Raw genomic sequence first — 22,546 nt, 5'->3', positions numbered from 1 at the left:
TGTTTCTATTTTCCTTTAACACCTTGCACCAAGGCAGCTTTAAGGATAACGCCTGTGTTAGGAGCGTCAATGGGTGACTCTCCAGTATACACTGACCCAAAGATAAACTTTGACCTGATGTTTGCTAATAACGCTTCTTCTTAAGATGCCTTGTTTCTTTTATGAACTACTGCTTGACTCTAGGATCTAGAAGCTGACATGCATTAATATACATCTCTGGGCGCCCTTTGACTTGGCCATCAAGACCCTTTGACCCCAGACTTGATTCCTAAACCCTGTCAATTATTTGCAAGTGGAAAAAACTTATTTTCTAGTAATAATTAATTTTGGTCATGTTTTATTAAGCATTTCTCCTCTTTTTTAACTTGCTCTTGTTTGAACTTGGGAATAATGGACCATTATTTATTTTAGTGGTTTTCCAGCTTACAGCAACAACAATAAAAAACAAACTTAAAGATACTCCTTTGGAGTTTAATCCTTTGTTTTCAGGCTTTGTAAAACTCCCAGTAATACTCAAGTGCCTTGGTGTTTCAAAAGAAAGCATCCCATGAACAATAATACATTTTAAAATGCCTCCTTTTGTCCACTGCTTTTCAGATTTATCTGTGCATTTCTGTAGCTTCACAACTTTTACAGATAACTTTACAGCATGCTTCAGATATGATCCCACAGCCATAAAAAAAAACAATGGGAAAGCTTCCATCAGTTCCCACATCAGCAGGATCCAGCGCCTCGACTGAGGCGCTCTACACCAGTTTTCAGCCAGCATTTGAAATTTTTAGACTTTCTTCTTGAAAGAATAAATTTCTGTGTCTACGTAAAAGAGTAGATATATTTACATTTATGTGTATTTATATGTACATATATTCCTACACTCTGTACCCTCTGTTTTCTCTGCGCTAAAGGAGAGGGCAAGGAGCCTGTCACCAGCCCATCCCCAACATCCGAGGTACGCCGCCTCTTCTTGATACATTCCAAGATGGAAATTTCTAATTCCTGGAATCATGTTACATTATGGCAGGAATTGCTGCACTTCTGCCTGTTTTACATCAGGACTGAAAGATCGCACAAAGAGAATGAACACTTTCCAGTGCTTAGATGATGTATCAAGTGTACGTCGCACACATAGCATTATAGCAATCAGCGTCTGGTAAGGCATACCATCAAATAAAAGGCCTCCAGTCTCAAGAAGGAGCACTGGAACATGGCAAATGAGGGGTTTGAACAAAACGAAGAAACTAACCTTTATTTTTGTTCGTGAAATGCACTACAGCCTCAGCAATTATGATGTTATAGTCTTAGAAATGTTCTATTTTCTTACAAAAATATTTCCCGAAAGCTCCAAGAAAACGCAGTTAAAAATAAAGTTTTACATTAAAAAAAAAAAACAAAAACACAGAAAAAACCATACAAATCCTCACACCACCACCCAACATTCACTGAAGGAATTAAGGGGAAGGGACATACCAGGCAATTGCATCGACAAGGATAGACAGGAGCCCATTCAGTAGGGGACATGCTCAGGTTCCACTTCTTGCTGTTGCAAAGTGAACAAGACTCCAGTTTGAGGTGGTGGAATAGTCAGGTAAGAAATGTTGCATTTCTAAGCATCCCACTGCTGCCTGAGGGGTGCATCCCAAGCACTAACCCCATGTCTCAGGCTCCTTTGCTAACTCTGAGGGAGCAGCCTCCAGCCTCAAGGCACACTCCCCCCACAGATATGGAGAACTTTGTCACACACACAGTATCTACAAAATGTAGCAAGCAAACAGCAACAATCAAGGTTTGCTTGGGATTGTGTTTTGTTGTTGGGTTTTGGGTTTCTTCTTTTTTTTGGAAGAGGTTGGTTTTAAATTCCTATGCACGTCTGAAAAAAACTAAAATGCTTTTTTTTGCTTCTGGAACAGAACATACCCCAAATAATGCAGGTTTTGAACTACCCTTTTCAGGACTTTGGGCTAGATGGCTCCCCTGGATCAGGCAATTGGATAGATTTCTGTAGGACTAAACCATGAGTAGAGACTACTGCAGCAAAGAAAAGAGACCTGCTCCAGGCCCTGGCAGGCAGCATCTCTTCCACTGACACACTCTACAGCCAGGGCTTGCTTGGTTCAAAACCTAAAGTTAAGGAGGAAGCAAAGCTCCCTGAAGCTCGTGGGACTGAGACTATCCTGACTCTCCATGTTTCCCCAGAACAGGGTATTCAAACTCAAAGTTGTTTATTGATCATAGTACCATAGAACAGTTCGGGTTGGAAGGGACCTTAAAGCTCATCCAGTTCCAACCCGCCTGTCACAGGCAGGAACACCTTCCACTAGACCAGGTTGCTCCAAGCCCCATCCAGCCTGGCCTTGAACACTTCCAGGGGTGGGGCAGCCACAACTTCTCTGAGCAACCTGTGGCAGGGCCTCACCAGCCTCACAGTAAAGAACACTTCTTCCTAGTGTCTAATCTAAATCTACCCTCTTCCAGTTTAAAGCCATTTCCAGCTGTCTTGTCATTACATGCCCTTGTGAAAAGTTATTCTCCAGCTTTCTTGTAGGTACCTTTTGGTACCTTAAGGTCTTTTCATAGTTTTCTCTTGCCAAGGCTGAACAACCCCAGCTCTCTCAGCTTGTCTTCATAGGAGAGATGCTCCAGCATCTGATCATCTTTGTGGCCTCCTCTGAACTTGAAGGTACTTTATCAGACTTGATATATTCAGAGGGATCCTTATAAAGCCTTATCCTCACCAGGCTCTAATATTAGTAAAGTTCTCCTGTAAGGGGAAAACCTTTTAAAATTAAACAAAACAAATTTATGAATTTAACTCCAAGAGACTACAGATAAAACCCTACGGACACCAGGAGGGAACTACACAAAAGAAAGAAGTCATTGGTTCAGTATAGTTATTCCAGCTGGAATTCTTGGACAGTGAAGTGTTCACATAATGCCAATTTTTCTATTAATATGTAGCTTTGAAACTATGCTATGTCTGACATACACAGGAATTCCTCTTCTTCTCCTCTAAAAAGAAAAATAAATATAGTGGCCACTATAAAGGAAAAGTTGGTATTTCTTCTTGTATGATGGCAGAACCCTTCATACAAGCACAACCACACTGAATAGTCTTTTAGATTATTTGTTAGCCTGAAGCTCAAAGGAGGGTGCAACATAGCCAGGAAAAGAAAAATAGGAAAAAAAAAAAAAAAGAAAAAAGAAAAAAAAATCCCTCTGGTTAAAAATTAGCATGCAAGATCTCAACAAAAGTGATTTTTGACTGTGCCAATGCTTTTGTTTTCTTAACAGCAACAAAAAATGATTTCTTTCTTCCCCACCCCCCCCCCAAAGAAAACCATTACCAGCTGTTGATGGAGTATCTTTTTAACATGCATTGTCATATATTGTCCAGTTTGCATATAAAAAGCACTTTTTTGCTACAAATCCTTGACCACCTTATACCAATAAATCCAAGATTATCACCCAATTTTGTTATATGGCTTAGGGTTTATTAACGCAAATGGGGTTCCACCAGACAGGATTGTGCTGGAGATTCAAGTTACCTTTGCACAAATGTGACTGCAGCATCACGCTCAAACTAATGCAAAGCCTTTTTGGCATATTTTGCCCATACAAAGCAAGAGCCACTCTTTCCAGCTAAACTCTACTACGCATTTTAGATACAGGTAGTAATGTTGTAAAACTTCATGTTTCAAGATGGTTCTCGCTACGCACTTGTGTTCATGTGCCTGTTATTACACAATTCTCTGCATCAGCTGGGTCAAGATTAGAGCAGTTCTTGCACGGTGCAAATTCATTATTATCTCCTCGTTTCAATAATGGTGACAATTCAGTGCGACTATGAAGATAAACTCAGGAATCTTGTCTTACGCCAGGACCTTGAAATATGCCTGTTTATGGGCACATCCATTTATGCAAATAAAATTGTGTATTTGTTTTTCATGTGTAAATTCAAGCCAGTGGAAAATTAAGCCCCATGGGGATAATTTAACTAACAATACAAAGAAAATTGTGAGGCAAATCTGAAACTTTGTCCCTAACTTACCCTGTTAGAGCAAAATAAGGCAGGAATCTCATACCATGTGTGCTACAGCTCTTAGGTACAACAGCGTATGTTAAGTAAGGAAAGTTGAAGCCTCAGCTCTTAATCTTGTTGTTTATTGTGGTTTAGAGTCTGACCCTTAACATTATATGTGGTTTAAAACTGTATTTGGACAAAAGAGAGTGAAAATTACCCTCCTAGGTTCATAAATGTGTTTGTCTTTAAGGTTTGTTCCAGAGGAAACCATGTGTGCCCTAGCTTGCTCCATATGCAAACCCTTACAAGATTTTTAAACATGCTAATGCTCACATTCTGCATCTCAGGTTAATCACGAAGGGTTTTTGTTGGTTTTCTACTAGCAGCTTGCCTACAATCCACCAACCCACCACTCTTTATGTATATATGTTGAATAATTATGAAGCAGTAAGTATTTATCACCTTTTCTGAGCAGTAAGCAGAAAGAAATACAATACTATTACTTCCAGCTACTGGCTTTCCCAAGATAATTAGATAACACAGTGGACTGAAGCCTTGGTTAGTCCAATGCTGTTCAAGTTAAGTGATTGACATGCCTCTGTCTGGCTGCTCTATTAACTGTTTCATTTTGTTGCTATTTGCAGTTTGCTTGGCTAATACTTCGAACAAATACAGACTGTTTCTTTAGCCCCTTTTTTCTCTTTGACCTTCTCCTGCCCATTTTCTTTGAGTCACTTCAAACTGCCTTGAAAAGGCCTGTTGAATACGCACAGTCCATCAGAGTCCCAGGTTCATCCCATTCCTTGCCCTGAATGCTTTACTTCAAAGATGGGCCGCATTCTTTAATTGCCCTTTGAATTAATATCAAAGGGTCACAATGCGAGTGCCAAAAGAGAAAGAGGCTTTAATGAAGCAAAGAGCTGCCATTCATTTGCAGATAAGCACGTTTTTATGCCTGACTGGTCACCATGGCTAAATGCTTCATGGAAGCAGGGCAAGGCAAAGAGACTTTTACTTAAGTGGTGATTAGTTCAAACAAACAAGAGTAAACAAATAAAAAACAACACAAACATCCCAACAACAGAAAATAAGTTCATATGGCTGAATGTGTTAAAAAAACAATCAACATCCTATTGTGCTAATAAGGCCACTAACACTTTGCAAAAGGCTGGGGTTCAGCTCTGCAGAGTTCCAGCTCAGCTCTGCTCCAATCTCCTCATTTCCCCTTCCCTTCCTCAAAAAAACCATTTTGAGGGTTAAACTTCCACCTTAGTCTCAGAACAAAGACTCAAATTGTTTTAATACAGTTGTTTCCAGAGGTATTCAAAAAATAAAAATCTCCGACTTTGCAATAATAAAGCAAAAGAATCGGCAAGTTAACTTTGCCTAATTTTCCCTGCGATGGGGCATGTTCGGTTGTTTGCATTTTAATGCCTGTGGAATAACAAACTCCATACTTGAATTATTTCTTGATTTACATTTTGCTAATGCATTCAGTACTGTGCTAAACTGTGTGAGTGTCCATCTTAATTGTTTAAAGGTCTCCCATATTTTGTTTTCAATTTCAGTACTTGGGGATTTTTTTTGGTTGACTGGCTGGTTTTGCTTATTTGAAACCTATGAAGCTGCACTAAGAAAACTTACTCAGCTTCTTAATCCTACCTATGGAATCTTCCATTTTCTCTTTAAAATACCAAGAATATAAAATTAAAATGAAAAGCTTTAACGTGCATTGTATTACAATTACAACCACAATGCAAGTATATAGAAACAAGAAGTTCACAGGTGTCTGCTTTATAAATTCTGACTTATTATTTATGGACTCAGGTTTCTCTTTGCACAGAAATAATAACTTACTTAACAAATAAAAGGTTGTTTTATTGCATTAAAGTTATCCCTCCATGAAAGAGGATTAGCTATACTCATAACAGTGTAAAGGTGCCTTACGAGGGCATTCACATCAGGAATTGTGCTGGTTTCCCCCATAACTAACAAGGTTGTAGGGGTACAAACAGCCCAGAGAAATACAGAACATGTTTATAGCCCTACTTCTTCAAGAAGGACTTCTCCTTAATACCGCATACATTGAAGCCTAACCCTGTGTGTAACATCTGACAAGACTTTCCCTTACTGACACTTCCGGTGGTTTATTTTCTTTACCCCTCCGCTGCTACCCCTACTCCTACCTTGCTCAGCAAGAGAGCTCATCACCCTGATCCCAGCTCTGAATCTTTATTACTCATCAGAACGTGAAGAACTTTGACTTTAAACATCCAGCTGGAAACTCAGTACTGACAAACGCTGGAAAAGCATCTTGCATTTGTGGAGAGAAGCAGCGTAGCAACGAAAACCACGCAAAAGAAGAGCAGAAAGGCGTAAGCTGCAGAAGAGGGACAGAAGCAGCTTGGAAGTTTTGGTGCCAGCATTAGCACCTTTTTTCAGGTTATTATCTGATCACCGTATACTGAGCAGACTGATGAGAAACAGCTCAACTGTACTGCCTTAAATTAATCGTACTGCTGAAACTTTTAACTTGGGTGTTTCTTTGAGCTAGCCTAATTTGCAATCCCATTTTAATACTTGCCCAGATGCTAGAAACTCTGAATTATCTCTGGGATTTATTTCAGTAAATGTCCAACACCACCTAGGTTGCGCCGTTCTTCTAAGGCCTGATGCTCCTCTGTTTCTGAAGCGCTACATTTTCCAGCACATTTAAAAAAAAAAAAAATACAAGTTAATTTATTGTTCCCTACATTTTCCATATTTCAGATTATTAATTTCATTCTTCCTCAAACATTCACAGACTGTTCTGTACTTTACGCTAGATTACACTGTTAGCCGCTAATGAAAGACACACTGTCCGTTTTGAATTCCTCTTCTAGAAACCACAGCACATCTGACTTCTCAGCAGCACCAGCCTCAGTACAGCATCAGAAGTGAAACTGCATCACAATACATTTAGAAATAGTTCCTTGTACACCACCTCCACTCGTGTAATGCGAATGTTTTTCATGTTTGTACATGAAGTATGCTTTAAGGGGAAGGCTGCGGGGACAGAGAGCCAAGCAGCAGATTGACACACAACACAAGCTCAGGGCTTGAGATGGCAAAGCCATTCCTGAGGGCTTGCTCCAAGGCAAGGGACTGATGCTTGGCTGGCTCACAGCACTGAACCATGCACTAAAACAGCCTCCTCTATGCCGCAGCCTCACAGAAAAACAGGCGGCAGGTCAACCTGGGTGCCATCAGGTTTGTTAGCTTCACAAGCAGAAGTAGAGGCTCAGACAGAGACATCAGGGCCGCGAAGCTGGCACAGCCTTAGCTTCACCACTGTGCAGGATCTCACTGCTATCCGCAGTCATGATAGATGCTACAGTTCCATTACAGGAGCTAAGACCCTACATTTTGAGCAACACCAGGTCAAAACTAGTTCAAGTCAAACACATCTACCCGCACACTAATTGCCACAATTACTATATTGTTGAAATAATCACCAAACATATCCTCTCATGACTAGGACTACAATGGTATTCACAGCTTGTATAGATGTTCTTTGATACAAATTGCTCTTACTCGTTAGCACGCGGTCTAGAAATATAGAAAAATGTCACAGCTATAATTCCTAACTATATTATATAAATTGCATATACAAAGCTAGATCTGGAGTTACAGGTTTTCAATAAGGATAACTAGACTTCCTATTGGGAGCACACTAAGTATGAAGCTAATAAAATAAAACAAACAACTTAGATGTTTTCCGTCTTTCAAATTTAAGTAACACTGCTTTACCCTTATATATTTAAAAGAAAAAACAACCAAACCATAAAACATTAAAATAGAAAAAAAAATGGATTTCCCTATTAATTCCTTATTTTGTCTGGTGTCATTCCAGCTTCTAGCATACATAAATACTCTAAATACAGAAAACATATTTAGAGTTACAATAATAACTGTTCTAAAATAGCCTACTTAAGGGGCAAATCGGAAAAAACATTAGTCAAGCCACCTGACTTACTCATTACCATAAAGACAGTTAAATCACTTTATTTTCTGAACCAGAGGAACTCTTTATTATTGTGATTATCATTATTGAATTATCAAGAACCACCATAAAATTCAAAATGTAACCAAACGGATTTCTTAGTGGTTTGTATTACGTAAGTTCTTTACCGATATAAAGCACCATTCATAGATACAAACCACTTTCTACATAATGGGGGCATGAACATAACCATCACTACTGCCCCTTAAATAGTTAGCTGTCCATACAGTACTGTTGAGGGCATATGTGCTCCTGGACAGTATTTTCCTGGAAGTTTTGTGACAAATAATACAGGACCATATTGTGATAACTGGATTTAACTATTCTCTACTTTCTGCCATCTTTTCAATATTATTTGTGGTCCTAAATAGGATAACCATCAGGCTTCAAACTCTGATTATTCAGCTTTTTCTATTATCTGCAGCTTCAGTAGTAAATGCTATACAAAATAATACAGTACTGACAGTGGGTTTCTGTAATTATTATTGTTACTAAACAAAACAAAGATAAATAAAATGCATATAATGAAAAAATGAATCAGAATACTTTAGTGCTTAACAATCATATAATCTTCAGGAGATTCAAAGTACTCAACTACAACTTGGAAAAACAGCACTCCTTTACCATCTAGGTACTATGTTCAGAAACAGAAAGTCCCAAACCTGATACAACCTGCTATTTGCAACCAAGAGCGATCTCATGGCTATTTCAATAAGTAATTGAAACCCAGATGTTAAACCTGTATCAACACACTCCTAATACCATATTTGACTTAATGCAGAGTTCCCAATACAAATCATACTGTTGTTCAGCCTACTTTAAGTTTGCCAGCACAGCACATCCACAAGAGCACCCTTCGTGTGGTTTATGCAGAGCCAAATTCAGGTGGGAATGTCCTCATTGATCTCCTGCCCAAGCCCTACCTGCTGCTGGGGTATCTCATCAAAATCTTATGGTCTTCCTTAAGAGCCTAGGAAGTTTTAAGCTAAGTTGAACAGATGAATTGGCATCTGACTTTAGAAAAAGAATCTTAAAAGAACACTGACGCCAAAAACACAAATCAGATGTTACAAAACATAAAATCCTCAGAGTTCAAGACTGAATTTCTACCAAAATGCCTAACAAAACCAAAATCTATGGGAAAGCATCTAGATACACTTTTACTGTGCCATTAGCTCTCAAGCTCCTCTGCAGCAGGACAGCCACTCTCCCAAGGCCTCCAGTTCTAACACAACAGAGTCCTGGAAAATGCCAAAGGCTTTAGACATATTTTCCAAAATTTTCTGTATTGAACTTTTATTTTATGAAGTTCAGCCTTCATATTTAATTTCCAGCCACTCCAAAGTTGTTGAGGATTTATGTGTGTTGAAAAAAAATAAATAAATTAAAAAATCCTTTTTTTTTCCCTACAAGTTTCATGGTACTTCTGCTTAACCTTAAATGCAAATTAACAAAAGGGTTTGAGGGGTTTTAGTCTGGAAATGTTCCGTGACAAACTTATCAAAAAACAAACACTTCAGACAGTTACAGAATAGGGGCTTCAATTTTTCACGTATACAATACAACCATTTTTAAGAAAAATTAGAAGCCATATAAGAGAATGAAAATGTGACCATACGTTAATTCTTTAATCTTAAAAGACCATTGCTGTGACCCCAAAGCACATGCTATGATGTAATCTACCCTACACGCTCAGCCCAGAGGGCCCAATTCTACTCCCATTAAGGCAGTGAGAAGCTTACTGACTCCAATAGAAGCAGGCTGCTCCACAAGCAGCTCCCAGCCGAGGATGGCAGCATTTAGTTGGTCTCAATCAAACCACCAATTCTGAACCACAGAAAATATTTTGTGATCAAACAAAACATCACCATAACTTCAAGAGTTAGTGGGGAGATAGGAGGGACTCTCCTGAAACACTGGTCTGCACTTAATATCACAGAGACCCCCAAAGCACACTCATTTTAGATGAACCTTACTTTTTTTATTTCCCCCTTAGTCCCCAGTAGATCTCAAAACCTTGAGGCCACTTTTCTGCTCCACCATAAAGAGCAAGCAGTGACTCCTGTGCAAGGTTATAGGATTTAAAGAGGAAAATAAATAGGATCCAAAGAAAATTTCCAAACAGATATCCTGCTGAAGGCCTCAATAGAAAACATTTGTCATGAAGTAATAAGAATTTTCATAATTTTGGGGAATAGCTTTTTTCAAAGTAATTCTCTTTTTCACCTGCTTAGGACTTGACCATGTATGGCTTTAGTTAAGTTTTGTTGATGGCGGCTCATGTTTAACCAACTGTTTTTAATTTACAAATTAAACTTGTCAGAAGTAGAAATCCTTCCCTTGGAACCCTTCCAATATGTCAAGAATTAATTCTAATGAAAACGGCATTGCCTAAATGCAGGATGGCCAGTTACTTACTTTATTTACACAAAGTCCTTCTCAGTTTCTTTGATAAAAGCAGCTAAATCTTTTTCCTCTTTCATGTTTTGTCAGCACTTGATTCCTTTTGTCCCCTGGCTATTTGCCTAGCTGTGGACAATAAGGCAGGAAGAATAGAAGCAGATTGTTGGAATGGCCCTCAATAAACCTAATTATGACATGTTGACTGCACTCACCATGACATATTCAGGAGATCCAGGCTTATTCAATTACCCTTGCCAGGTTTCTCTTTCAGACCTAAAGTTATCCTTTGACTGTTTGTATTTCTGAACAGTATTCATGTTCATTGTGAAAGAAAATCCCCTGGACTTTGAGGGGTTTCTAAGTTGATGCTGTTATTGTAGCTAATTTTTATTAACTGAATAATAACATGATAAAGAAATAGACTTTTGTTATGTAATAAGAACAAATCAGTGTGTGCTTAAAGTTACACCTTTCTTTCCTTCCTTCCCTCCCCTCCCTCTGTGGAAGACTGACAGCACCCATAACTTGAGTTAATAAACAAACGAGTTTTCTCAATCTGCATTTAAATTTCAATGACACCGAATAGAACCTCACTGAAAACTTTTGACAGCCACAGAAATCTTCCTGAAGCAAAAATTACAGCATCCTCCTTCCCACAAGCCTCTTTATCCTCAACATCCAACAGCAGCTGTGGTGCACAGTGCTGCAAGAACCAAAGACCATCTTTCCACCCATCTTTGCACGTCAATAGCTATTTCTATATCTATTTGAAGCAGCGTAGACTAGATTTTTAATTACAAGTCAGACTATGTGTTAAGGGAGCAGTTTATTCCATGGAAAAACCATTCAGGAACCATGCCAATAGTTTCTGCAAGGCCACTTCAGAGGAGCTATGTGTCAAGTGGACAAAAGAATAAAAAAATGAAGGAATGCTAAATGGAGAGAGAGAAAAAAGCAGCCATGATCAAACTCAGCTTAAACGTCAAATGGCTCCCAAAGAATTAATATTCATTTCTGTATTTCGAAACACTGCTCAGTTATAATTAACTGGTTTGCTGCTACATTGTCTGCTATTTCCCTGAGCAGCTCCTGCAATTTTAGATTAACAGAAAGTCGTCAAAACAAATTGGAAAAAGAAAATAAGCTTTAAAGATATTGCATGGATCACCTCTTTTTAAGCTAAGTGACAGATCAGATTTACTCATTACTGACACTTCACAGGTGAGGAAAGATATTTTGCCCTGTTAAAAATGAGTACTTCTACTGTTTGCTGTATGTTGCCTCCACTTTTACTTTTCAGGACTGCCCCAGCCAGCAGAGTCAGAGCTAAGTCTTTCCCACCAGCTCTGGTGCCTGCTATCACTGTACGATGCTCTGCACAGAAACACTGCAGGAAACAACCACCACAAAAATTGCTTCCTTACTTCAACAACAGACTGCCAGCTTCCCCACATCCCACAGACTAACCAGTCTGTGTAAACCAGAGTCTAGGGAAAAAGGAAAAATGTGAAAATATTGTTTCTGACATTTATTCACACTCAGACCTCTGAAGGACACTTTTTGGAGTGAGAAATTCTGGTCCCCAGAGAAGTTCGGTATCTCAGAATTTGTTTTCCTTCTGGTTAAGAACAGAAATCTGAACATGCCTCAATAGCAGAAAACTGCAGAGGAAAAATCTTTTCAAAAACATTTGCTTTGTCTCAAAAGCAACTAAAAAAAATTAATAGGCCTTTAACCTTCATACTCTAACGGTAAGAGCTTAAAAATTAGACACAATTTTTAAAATATCAAATATAAATATTTAGGTTTGTAAAATGCTGAAATGAGTGATTTTATGCAGCCCAAATTCTTCCTTCATTTACTTCAGAACAAAATGTTGCTGTAATTGCCATGATCTGATGGAAGTTTCATGCTCAATGTACTTGTATCCTCCCAGCAGAAAACGGTTCAGATATCTCCTGATCAACGTAACCTCTAAATAGTATTTAGAAAGACAACAGCACGAAGTATTTCAAAGGACATCAACAGTGGTCCAATGGAGTGATGCCCAAAGTGTCTTGGATATAGCCTCATTTACTATATTCTCAGTTGCATGGAACATATACATATGTTTGGGTTCTGTTTGAAACTTGGGGTCTGGGGTGGGTTCTTGTTTTGAGTTTGTTGGGGTTTGGGGTTCATTTTTTTTTTTATTGCATTTTGTTTGGGGGTTTTGGGGCTGGGGTGTTTGGTTCTGGTTTTGTTTTTTTAAATTGGAGACTTTAATGGGTGTTGACAGTGAGCCCTCTGAGCAGCAAAAGAAACATAATACACATAAGACCCCTCTGTTGGCATCCGCTTACAAACAAAAGCAGGTACAGCTTTGTTTAAATTGTTTAATACACATCTATTGTAACAAGTATTGTAACAATGATTTACTTCTGGCTGCACAAGCAATGTGTCTGGTCAAACTCAACTCTGCCCCAGTACTGCCTCAGCAACTCCACAGTTTGCATGTATCTGCTGTGTTTATCTGTAATTCTTGCTTGTGTGGAACATGACACACACCCAACAAGCAGAAGTTACAGAGCACCATCCTTAAGATCTGTAAGGCTTCCTAAGAATACATTTAGGGCACTAATACCAGATAAATACATACATCAGACTATAGTGTGCTTTGCCACCATATTACACAAGATGTATTAGAAGTGAACACAAATCTTTCAGATTTATCTCAAATACATGGCCTTATTCATTCCATAACTTGTTTTATATAATTAATTAAAGATCTCTATAAACATCAATTATATCCCCAAAGGAAAATTAGAAAAATAATTACACCTTACAACACAAATAGTCCTATGCCTGGCAGTACATCCTACAAGCCCCTGCTCAGGAAAAAGTCCTCAGTTGTTCAAACTGTACAATTATCCATGAAGCCAGAGTTAGATCTCTGTTACACTGCTGGAAATCAAAGGACTTCAACAGTGGCACAACTCTGATCTGATGCCAGCAGGCATCAAAATTGATGTCAGACCAGAATCTGGTCTTAAAACATACTGTATTAGGGCATTAATTCCTGCCAGCTTATTGGAACATCTATATGGAAGTACAAATTTGTAATGCCTCAGTCCATTATTTCATGTTTCACAAGAGTAATTAGATCAAGTCAGAATCTCAAATTATGCTGGTTTCCCCTTTGTAACCTATCAAAACATACAAAACAAGATTAGAAATTGTTCTCTTACTAATATTTGAATCAGAAATATACAGGAAAAAGGAGATTATGGTGACTGAATTTAAGTGCACTGAATCTGATGCTGAACTCCTTACGGCACTTTCTTCTCCATGCAATCAACGGCAGAAACAGATAAATGCCCAAATATATCCTGGATATTCGTGTAACAGAAACTTGCCTGTGGCGCATATTCCATGAGTGATGAACACCTGATGAAAAGTGGTAGCAAAATAAGAATCCCTCCTGGTCCTCAGCTTTCCCCTATCTCAGTCTCTGACAAATTGACAGTGGTTTAAATTACAAGAAGGAATAGGGTAAAAATAATACCCCGAATTTATCTAGTACTTTCCACCAAGGACATCAAAAGACATTTACTTATTTCTATAAAAATAAGTACTTTGAAGATGAGAAAGCAGAGACATGATCATGGTCAAAAAAGTTATATTCAAACTGCAAGAGTCTGTAAACACTCCAGGCAAGTGGGAACCAAATTCTCTCATTTCCCAAATATGTTTCAAACTCTGTAAAACTGAAGCAAAACAAGGACGATTACCCAATCCCATTAACGGTCTAAGACCACAACAGAACCGGGATCCAAAATGCTCCTCTCTACTTTTGAAAAACTAAATCCCCACTGACAACAGTCTACCGAATTCAAGCCTGCTGTCTCATTTTCAGCTCTAAATCCTATTTATTCTTTCACCATTTTCCCCAAAATGGAAGATACAAATAATTGTAACTGTCTGTTCACAGACTCGATTTTCAGAGAGTTGGATGGCATCGCGTCATGCCAAAAGGCAAAACATGAATAAGTTGTGGTTTTGTGTGTTTGAAAACTATTATAAAACAGCAGCTGTTCAGATGACCATTTTCCACAGCTGCATGTATCTTTGTTCTGTGCTCTCTGATGATCCCCTTTGCTTCGCTAAATGCAACTCTCTCAGCAGCAAAGCTGAACTCATCTGAGATCCCCAGTGCAGTGGTCACCATCTTTTTTTCCATGTAGGGAAGTGTTCTTCAATAGATGTGCAGTCACATAGCAAATTTAAGCCAATCAATACTAAGGCAGCTTTTCTTAGTTACTTTTCCACTGATGGCTTCAAAGCAGTCCGTAACCTCTGTCTATATAAACCCTGTAATTCACCCCTAGCAGATATAACTGCAACTGCTGCTGTTGTGGGCAAATCATTCGTTTTCAACCTAACACTCACAGAAACCCCATTTCCCTCAGACACCCTGACTGAAGCCAGGGATGCCTGAGTATGTATGACAGGCTCGAGCCAAAGGACAGAGCATGCAAAATCTTCCACATCATCCCAAAGTCCTGCTTTCCACTCTCAAAGCCATCAACCCAAACACAATATGAAACAGAGTTCCTGAAACATGTTATTGCCAGCTTGTTCATAATTGCTGGTTCTTCTTCCCTGCTGAACGCATAGCTAGCTGAATGAGGGTTGTCATGAAGAAGGACTCAAATTGCAAGTCTGGCACAGCTAGACAATCAGGGTAAGAACACAGAGCAAGCACACAAACAACCACCACTGATCTCCTTTTGCAGGACTGAAGCCCAAATACAGGCTAGCCCCAAACATGCTTTGAGAACAGCCCACCCAAGCCTTCTCTGATGCTCAGATACTTCATGGGAAAGGTGACCCAGCACTCCTCTCCCACAGCTTTGCTTGATGACTGGCCTCATGATGGCACAAGCTGTGGGATGGCATATGCTGATGCTGACATACCACCCCTGGATATGGGCTGGCAGAGGGCTTGCTCTCTTGCCTGTACAAGCATTTCTTGAGTATTAGAGCAAAAATGCTGTAATATTCCTTTTGTTCCAAAAGGTGACTGTCTTTTGCTATCCCACTTCCCAGAAAGCAAATAGCCTTTTGTGCATCAGCAGGAGGGTCGGCATAGTTTAGGCTTGTGGCATGGACAACTCTGGTTTGTGGTATTGAAAAATAAGAGCTGCTTTCTCCACTAGACATCCTCTGGTTTCTGTGTTGTGCCCCTGCCTTTAACAAAGGATGATGTGACACAGTCTGATAAAGTAGCAGTACTTTCTTTTTGCATGCCTCCATAGCATGCAACACCAAAACTGGTGCTTAAATCCCAATTTGACCTAGATAAATGACTCCAGACTGCTGTATTTAATATACTGTAAAGAAATTCCTAAGTAAAAAAAAATAAAGCTTTTAGAATTCACAAAAAGAAATGAAGATGTAAGGTCACATTGAAGAGCTTTGTCTAGATGCTATTTGGAGTTTCTATTTCCTACCACATAAGCATCTCCTTTACAAAACCTGGCACTGCGTGTTACGTACTAACAAACATGACGTTCAGTGGCTGCTTTAATGCATAGGAGTTATATCCTTGGACTACTTTATATTAACGTATCAGGGCTATTCTCTCATCTAAAAGGCAATTTATAGTATATGAATAATGAGTATTTTTTGGAGGCAGAGAAATAGATCTTCCCCAGGAACACAATTAGAAAACAGCTTCCCCTTTCATTTGGTACCTTCCCAGCAAGGCAGAAGTGGAATTTCTGAGACCTATTTATGCATAAGCAATAAATGACTCATGGGATGAGTTAGTACCTTCCAAAAAGGCATATCAGCTGGAGACAAGAGATAGTTCAGGCTAGGCACCTCAGTTTGCACGTGATCTATTGCTTCTTCTGCTACAGGAGGAGAGAGACAATTCCCAGCATAAACAGCTCTCCCCATCTTACCTCAAGGAAAACCTGTCAGGAAAGAAAGAGCCTAGCAAGTTTGTACTTTGGCCTTTGAGGTTCTTCCTTGGCTGACTGATGCTCGCCCATACATAACTAGAAGAAAAAACTTCCATTGTGCTGCTCTTCACACCAAGCATATTATTCTCCAGACAAAAGCTTCGAGTCTAACTTTTAAACACACCTCTCTTTAGGGTGTACTGTTTCTAAGCCATAAAATCTTTTTTTGTTCATTAAAAAAAAAAGGAAAAAAAAAAAACAGGCAGCTTTTCCCCCGCAGGCAATCTACTCTTCTCGGTAGGTTTTTTTATTACATTTTGCAAACGGATACCACAGATGCATGGCAGTTAGCAACAGAACAGGCAGTTAGCATCCTTAGAAATACAGTATTTTTCCACAACACAGTCCCCAGTGGCTTATCCTGCATAGCTTTAAACATGAAATACAACCACTGTAGGAATTCCCTGGTTTTAGATGAGACCTGGTGAATAATCACGCTCCCTGAAAACACCTCCAGCATCTGGCAACTTGATGCTATTTGCAGGGTCTGTGTGCTGGGTCAGGGCAAGGATGCAGGAGCAGGGCAGGGGGTTAAGCAATGAACATGCTCAGCACCTGCTTGCTCTCTGCCTGATTCTAATCAGTATTCTCCTCTCATGCCCAGGAATGCTAGAATTCCCAGTTTCCTAAATGAAAAAGAAACAAAAAACTTTTTCTCCCTCAAGGAAAGGATGGAGGGGGACCCTCTTAGTTTAGGGTCTGACCAAATTTTGTTAAAGACAATGCAAGTCTTGTCATTAAATTCAGCAGGCTTTTTTGAGGTTTATGGAAAATCTCACATGCTTGATGCTATTAGAGGAATTAATGGTGTTAAAAAACAAATTAAAACCACAAATGAAACCCCACAACTTCGTGGTTTAAAAACCTGCCTGTGACAATGCCTCAAATCCCTGGAGATCAGTAAAAAGCTCTTTGTATCAGCAACTCTAAAAATCAAATCTTGCCTTACTGCAAATTGTACTGCACTTGCACATCCAAAAACTTTTTTTTAAGACCTGTTGACAAGTTCAAGCCAGTTTATCCAACTGGACCTGGCTCCTCAGTTTTTTGGCTCATAGTTCTATGTCCAAGTCACTACACTACTTCTCTCTGTCAGGAAAAATGCATGTTTGTTTTTTTTTTTTTAAAATAAATACAGATTAAAAAAAAAAAAGAACGTTTAAAACCAAAGCCAAACAGTTCATCTCTAATCAGTCTGTGTAACACAAAATCCTACCACTGAAACACTTCCTGTTTCATAAAAATTTTGAAAGCTGCAGTTTTGAACTATAAATACTAACAATATACACCAAAAGAATGTTTAAAGCATGGGGTTTGTATCCTCTTTTTTTCTGCTCTGTTTGTAATTCTATTGAAAAGTACAATAGTAAAGAGAAAAAATCCAATTTAAAAGGAATAAAATGTTTTAAGCAGCTATCCAGAAGTTACGATACATTCTTAGAGACTGCAACAACAACACCCAGTTCTAGAGAACAGTGCAAGACCTGCGTGCCCAGTCACAACCACATAAATTTCAAGCATCAAGTATTTGCTTAGAACCAAATATTATTTGCATATATTATTGAATAGATTTTCCACACCACATATTTAAGAAAATTGCAGGCTATTCATGGGAAACCCAGCTAAACCAGCATGAAGTATGTATCGTTAGTTGTTGTACTCCATAAAACACATTGTGGCTCAGAGCCTTAGTGTATATTCAAGCAACACTTCTGAATTCATGAGCTTAATCCCAGATCATGCTAATTATTGTTCATTTACTTTTACTGTAAATAACAGCAATAGAAGCATTAGAAATAAATATGCTGAACCTTGATCTACTTCATAAATGCACTCACCTGCAGCTCTGTGCCAGGAGTTACGGCATTAATATATTCAGTTAAGAAGTGCTCTGCACCACTGGCCACTGGACCAAAGGGCCCTCACTGGCCCCTCTACAAAGAGCCTAGTGTTCCCCAGCTCTGCAACCCCAAAGGCTGGAAGTCCAACTGCTCCGTCAAGGGCAGGCTGCAATCCTTTCTAGCCACAAAATGCTCCTTCTGAAACATCAGTTCATCTGGATTTCAGGTTTCAATCAATGAGCTGAACCTATATAGCACTTTTGGTTTCTGGATCCCAGACACTGGGAAATACCCTTGAGGGAGGAAAATACAATTTCCAACTGATTTCTAAAAAAAAAAAAAAAAAAAAAAAATTAAAAAAAATAAAAAGCCCACATAAAAACAAAGAGAAGAATTAGCCCAACAGGAGCAGCCAATGCAGGCAAATCTCCTATACACCAGCCCCTTCTTCACTGCACACACTGCCAGGATGCACACCAACAGGAGACAATAAGAGAAGAGTACAGAAAGCAAAATACAACAGCTTCTTTTGGCTCTGGAGGATCATGGCCCAAAGGCAGACACCAGTAACTGGGGAGGGGGAGTGAGCAGTACCATCTGAGCTGGCTCGAGGCACAGGCAACTCAGAAACACTGAGAAACAGGCACTGGGAAGCACAGAACAGATTATACCAATTCAAACCAGTCCTTTTCCAAAACAAACCAAACTCTTCTAACATTAATTCTGCTATGACTACTTTTTTTTTCTTGTTTGTATTTAGGGGTATCATTTACTTACAAACACATTGGTCACCAAGATCACTCTTCGCTGCTCAAAAAGGGCATTAAAAATGTTATCACACTCTAAAGATGCAGAACTACGCTCGTCACACACCCGTCAAAAGATTATTAAAGCCTATGGAAAGATACCTTCAGTGGCCCATTTCTCACAGCTGTGGGAACTTCAGCAGCAAACCAGCACCAGCTGTTCAAGCTGGGGGGAGCCATTTACCCCAGATCACTGGGGCTTGCGGCATCTACTCAGAGCTGAACATCACCAAGTGCAAAAACCGCCTACAAAGCACAACTGCAACTACCACATCTACACCTAGAGAACACAATAGTCCTGTGGAAGCTTTAAATGTCACATTAAATAAAATTAATAGAGAGTACTTACAAGCCTCCCAGAAGAGAAAGGCAGAGCAAAGAGCTCACATCAACTCCTAGCTGGACTGGAAACCAACCCTTAACTTAAAGGTTCTGCACCCAGCCCTGAATATTGAGGACACTCCTCAGTGTGTGGAACTCAATGAAGCACAATGAGTCTTTTAACCAAAGCATCCTGCCCTGCAAAACTGGTTCAAGGTACCCCAAGCTCATGCCACCCCTCAAAAGCCCGGAGGCTAAAATGTGAACAGCAACACAGCAGTAAGACAAAGGGCATCCAAAAGACTTCCCTCTGCCATCCCAGGAAACCTGCTGCTCTATATGCTCTCCCCACACTGGCCAGTGGCCAAAAAATAGGCACAACGTGGCCTATTTCTTTAATGACTTTTCTGCATGATAACACCCAAGATTGAAAACAGATGAGTCCCTGTTCCACTCTTTGATCACCTGGAGGATCTCCTCTCCCCCCCCATTAATTTTCATTTATAACTTCCATTATCAGGGTTCACATACTAGATGTATTTAGGATTCCTTTAATGCTCACTTTAATACTCAGATTAAGAGAAATATTTGTCATCAATCATCCATCTTTTCAATGGCCAAGAAGTATAGTAACTTTCTTCGAATCCTAGCTTAAGTTCTTCCATGGCCAAGTGACCTCTAAGAGCTTGGAGAAAACTCCTCTTTATGCCTGTCATAGCATAGGGTTTGACAGCCATTTGAATTAGAGCTCCCGATTTCTTTCCCAAAATTTCATTTGCTGCGTTGATTAGGATCAAAAGCCAAGGGGCGGAATGCCGTTGAGGAGGACAGAGCACGCCTCCCCTTGTGGTACCCTTCAGCCAGGGAGGAGCCAGAAATCATACGGAGCAAACAGAGCTCTGCCTCCCACCCTGCCGGGACTGATGGAGCAGATCGGTTACAGAGCTTCTTGCAGCAGAGCGCCAATGACTTTCCCTTTTTTTGCTGAACTATGTATTAGAAAGATTTTAAGTGCAGTTCTCTAAAACAGCTCTTTTTAATTTACTTTGCTTGTAACATTTTACTTTAACCATCCTTACTTGCCATGTCAGATCTCTTATTTACCAACAAAAATCGATGTTTAGCACTATAAAGTCTTGCTGAGTCTGAGACAGTGAATGAGTTCACACAAAACTGAAACATAATTAAACTTTCATATTGGGGCCAAATTCAACCCAAAGGAACCCACACAGCCCTGCTGAGAGCAGGGAATTGTTCAGATTCAAATGACCGTACAGTTTGTCTCAAGACTATTTTAAATATAGACGGAGAAGGAAATAATACAGAAATAAACAAAATGTCTGCTGCATGCAGCCATTTTGCATTTTTACCAGAGGAACTGAGCGTCCCGAGAGCCTGCAATACCTTTCATTGCTTGATTCCCCAGTGGGCACTAGCTCAGTGCAGGCTGGACCCATTCACCTGCCCCAGCACGCAGAGCATGCAGTTCATGCCAGTCTCAAGGTAGTTCGGAAGAGGTGGATGAGCAGTTAGTTTTAAGGGCTTTTCAAAGGTAGTACTGCATTTGTTAGAAAACAAACTGTGGGTGCTCAAGCAACAGGCGTTTGTGTGGTTTTCTCTCTAGCTGCCAAATATTTGAGCATTTTTGCTTGATCCTGTTGATTTAAAAGGGAGCAGGTCCAATCAATTGTGCAAAGCCAGGGATGAACCCACAGGGCTTTTTCCTAACTGCAACGTCTATTGTACAGTCTTCTAAATAGATTCCAAAATGTTTTTTTTTTCTATTATTTTCCAGTTCCACAGATGGTAGCAAAGAACACAATTAAGCTATATGCCATACATGGACAGCTACCATGGGCAGCAAGAGAGGTTAGAGCATACAATGTCTCTCTCTGCACTACATGTATTAAAAGAGGTACAGAAAAAAGTGTCAATCTCCCTCTGCCCAGAATACTGCACCATAAAAGTTTGATGACTACTCATTTAAAACATCGCTCCTTCTGTAAGCAGTCCTTACCCAGATAAATTTTCTGGCTTTGGACTATTAGAAGTGGGCAGATAAATTTGCAGCATGGCAGTTATGTGAAACTACCCCTGATTATGTGGAAATACTGATGATCTAATTCATAATTTCTCACACACCAGTGTCAGTCCCCCAGCTGCAGTGGAGTTAATCTTGATTCATAACTTGGTAAATGGAGTTCCTGAGGTTTGTGGGATTTTTTTGTGGGGTTTGTTTTTTTTTTGGGGGGGGAGATTTTTTCGGTGTTTTTTTTTCACAAAAAACTATACTTTGCAGGATTTCATTGTGAAAATGGGAAAACAGTGCTTTTCACTTTCCATTCTCACATTTATTTAGCTAAACATTTGCCACTTCCCTTTCTCCTGTCAAAATGCCTCCTTCCTGAAAACAACTTCATTGGCTGCTAGTGAAACCAGTAGAAACCTGACTTCCAGCTACTTCTGTGCAGGTTTCTTTTAGCCACTCAGCCCAACAGCAGGGGCTGGGTAGGCGTCCGAGTGTTCGTTTGGAAAATGATTCCCCCAGCTCACACTCCAACCCCTCAACACCTCACACCAGATCAAACAACCAGTCCTTGAGTCAAAACTAAAAGGAAGTCCTGCCCTTCCACATCACCTTCAGCAAAAAAAGAATTTTCTGTGGAAGCAATCCTCGCTATTCTGTTAGCTTGTTTTTTATAAAACCTGTCTCTATTCATCTCCACCTTTCTCTGAGCCAGTTAAAGATATAGAGAAGGAAAGTAGTTTTAAGTCCAATTTGCTTACACTGAGTGGTGCTACTGCCTCAAGGGGGGGGGGGGGGGGGGGGGGTGTATGTGAATTATACATTGGTTATATTCTAACAAAGAAGAGAGTAGTTTTGCCAGAAGAGCCGTAGTTGTTGCTCTTCTGGGCTGGTATATGGAACAGATCCCAATTATATCAGCATAAACAGTCCTACTCATTTAAATAAGGTGAATAAGATTTGACGGGGGCTGAATAAGCTGTCTGCTTGCGGAAACGTCAGCTGCAGTTTATACCTCATACTATCCAAACCACTGTGATCTACGTGACAGTATATCTGATAAAGAAATTACTACCTAGTC

The 22,546-nt window shown here is 39.6% G+C and overlaps 2 protein-coding genes across 8 annotated transcripts in view; both read right to left on the bottom strand.

Moving 5' to 3' along the window:
• Positions 1 to 22,546, bottom strand: part of PAX3 (paired box 3) — an 80,176-nt gene that overhangs the window by 45,291 nt on the left and 12,339 nt on the right. The window contains exon 1 of one of the 5 annotated variants that reach the window (XM_061453053.1): positions 19,090 to 19,182. The exons of the other annotated variants lie outside the window; for them this stretch is intronic. The gene's annotated coding sequence lies outside the window, so the exon portion shown is untranslated. Of the gene's footprint in view, positions 1 to 19,089; positions 19,183 to 22,546 lie in introns of those variants that run through there. 5 annotated transcript variants of the gene reach the window in all.
• Positions 1 to 22,546, bottom strand: part of EPHA4 (EPH receptor A4) — a 360,887-nt gene that overhangs the window by 329,604 nt on the left and 8,737 nt on the right. The gene's annotated exons all lie outside the window — the stretch shown is intronic.

The sequence above is a fragment of the Pezoporus flaviventris genome, unplaced genomic scaffold (assembly GCF_033815535.1).
Source record: "Pezoporus flaviventris isolate CSIRO_AGI_PZ_B2104156 unplaced genomic scaffold, CSIRO_AGI_Pfla_v1 ptg000013l, whole genome shotgun sequence".
Lineage (NCBI taxonomy): Eukaryota > Metazoa > Chordata > Aves > Psittaciformes > Psittacidae > Pezoporus > Pezoporus flaviventris.
This window is presented reverse-complemented; position numbering and strand designations above follow the sequence as displayed.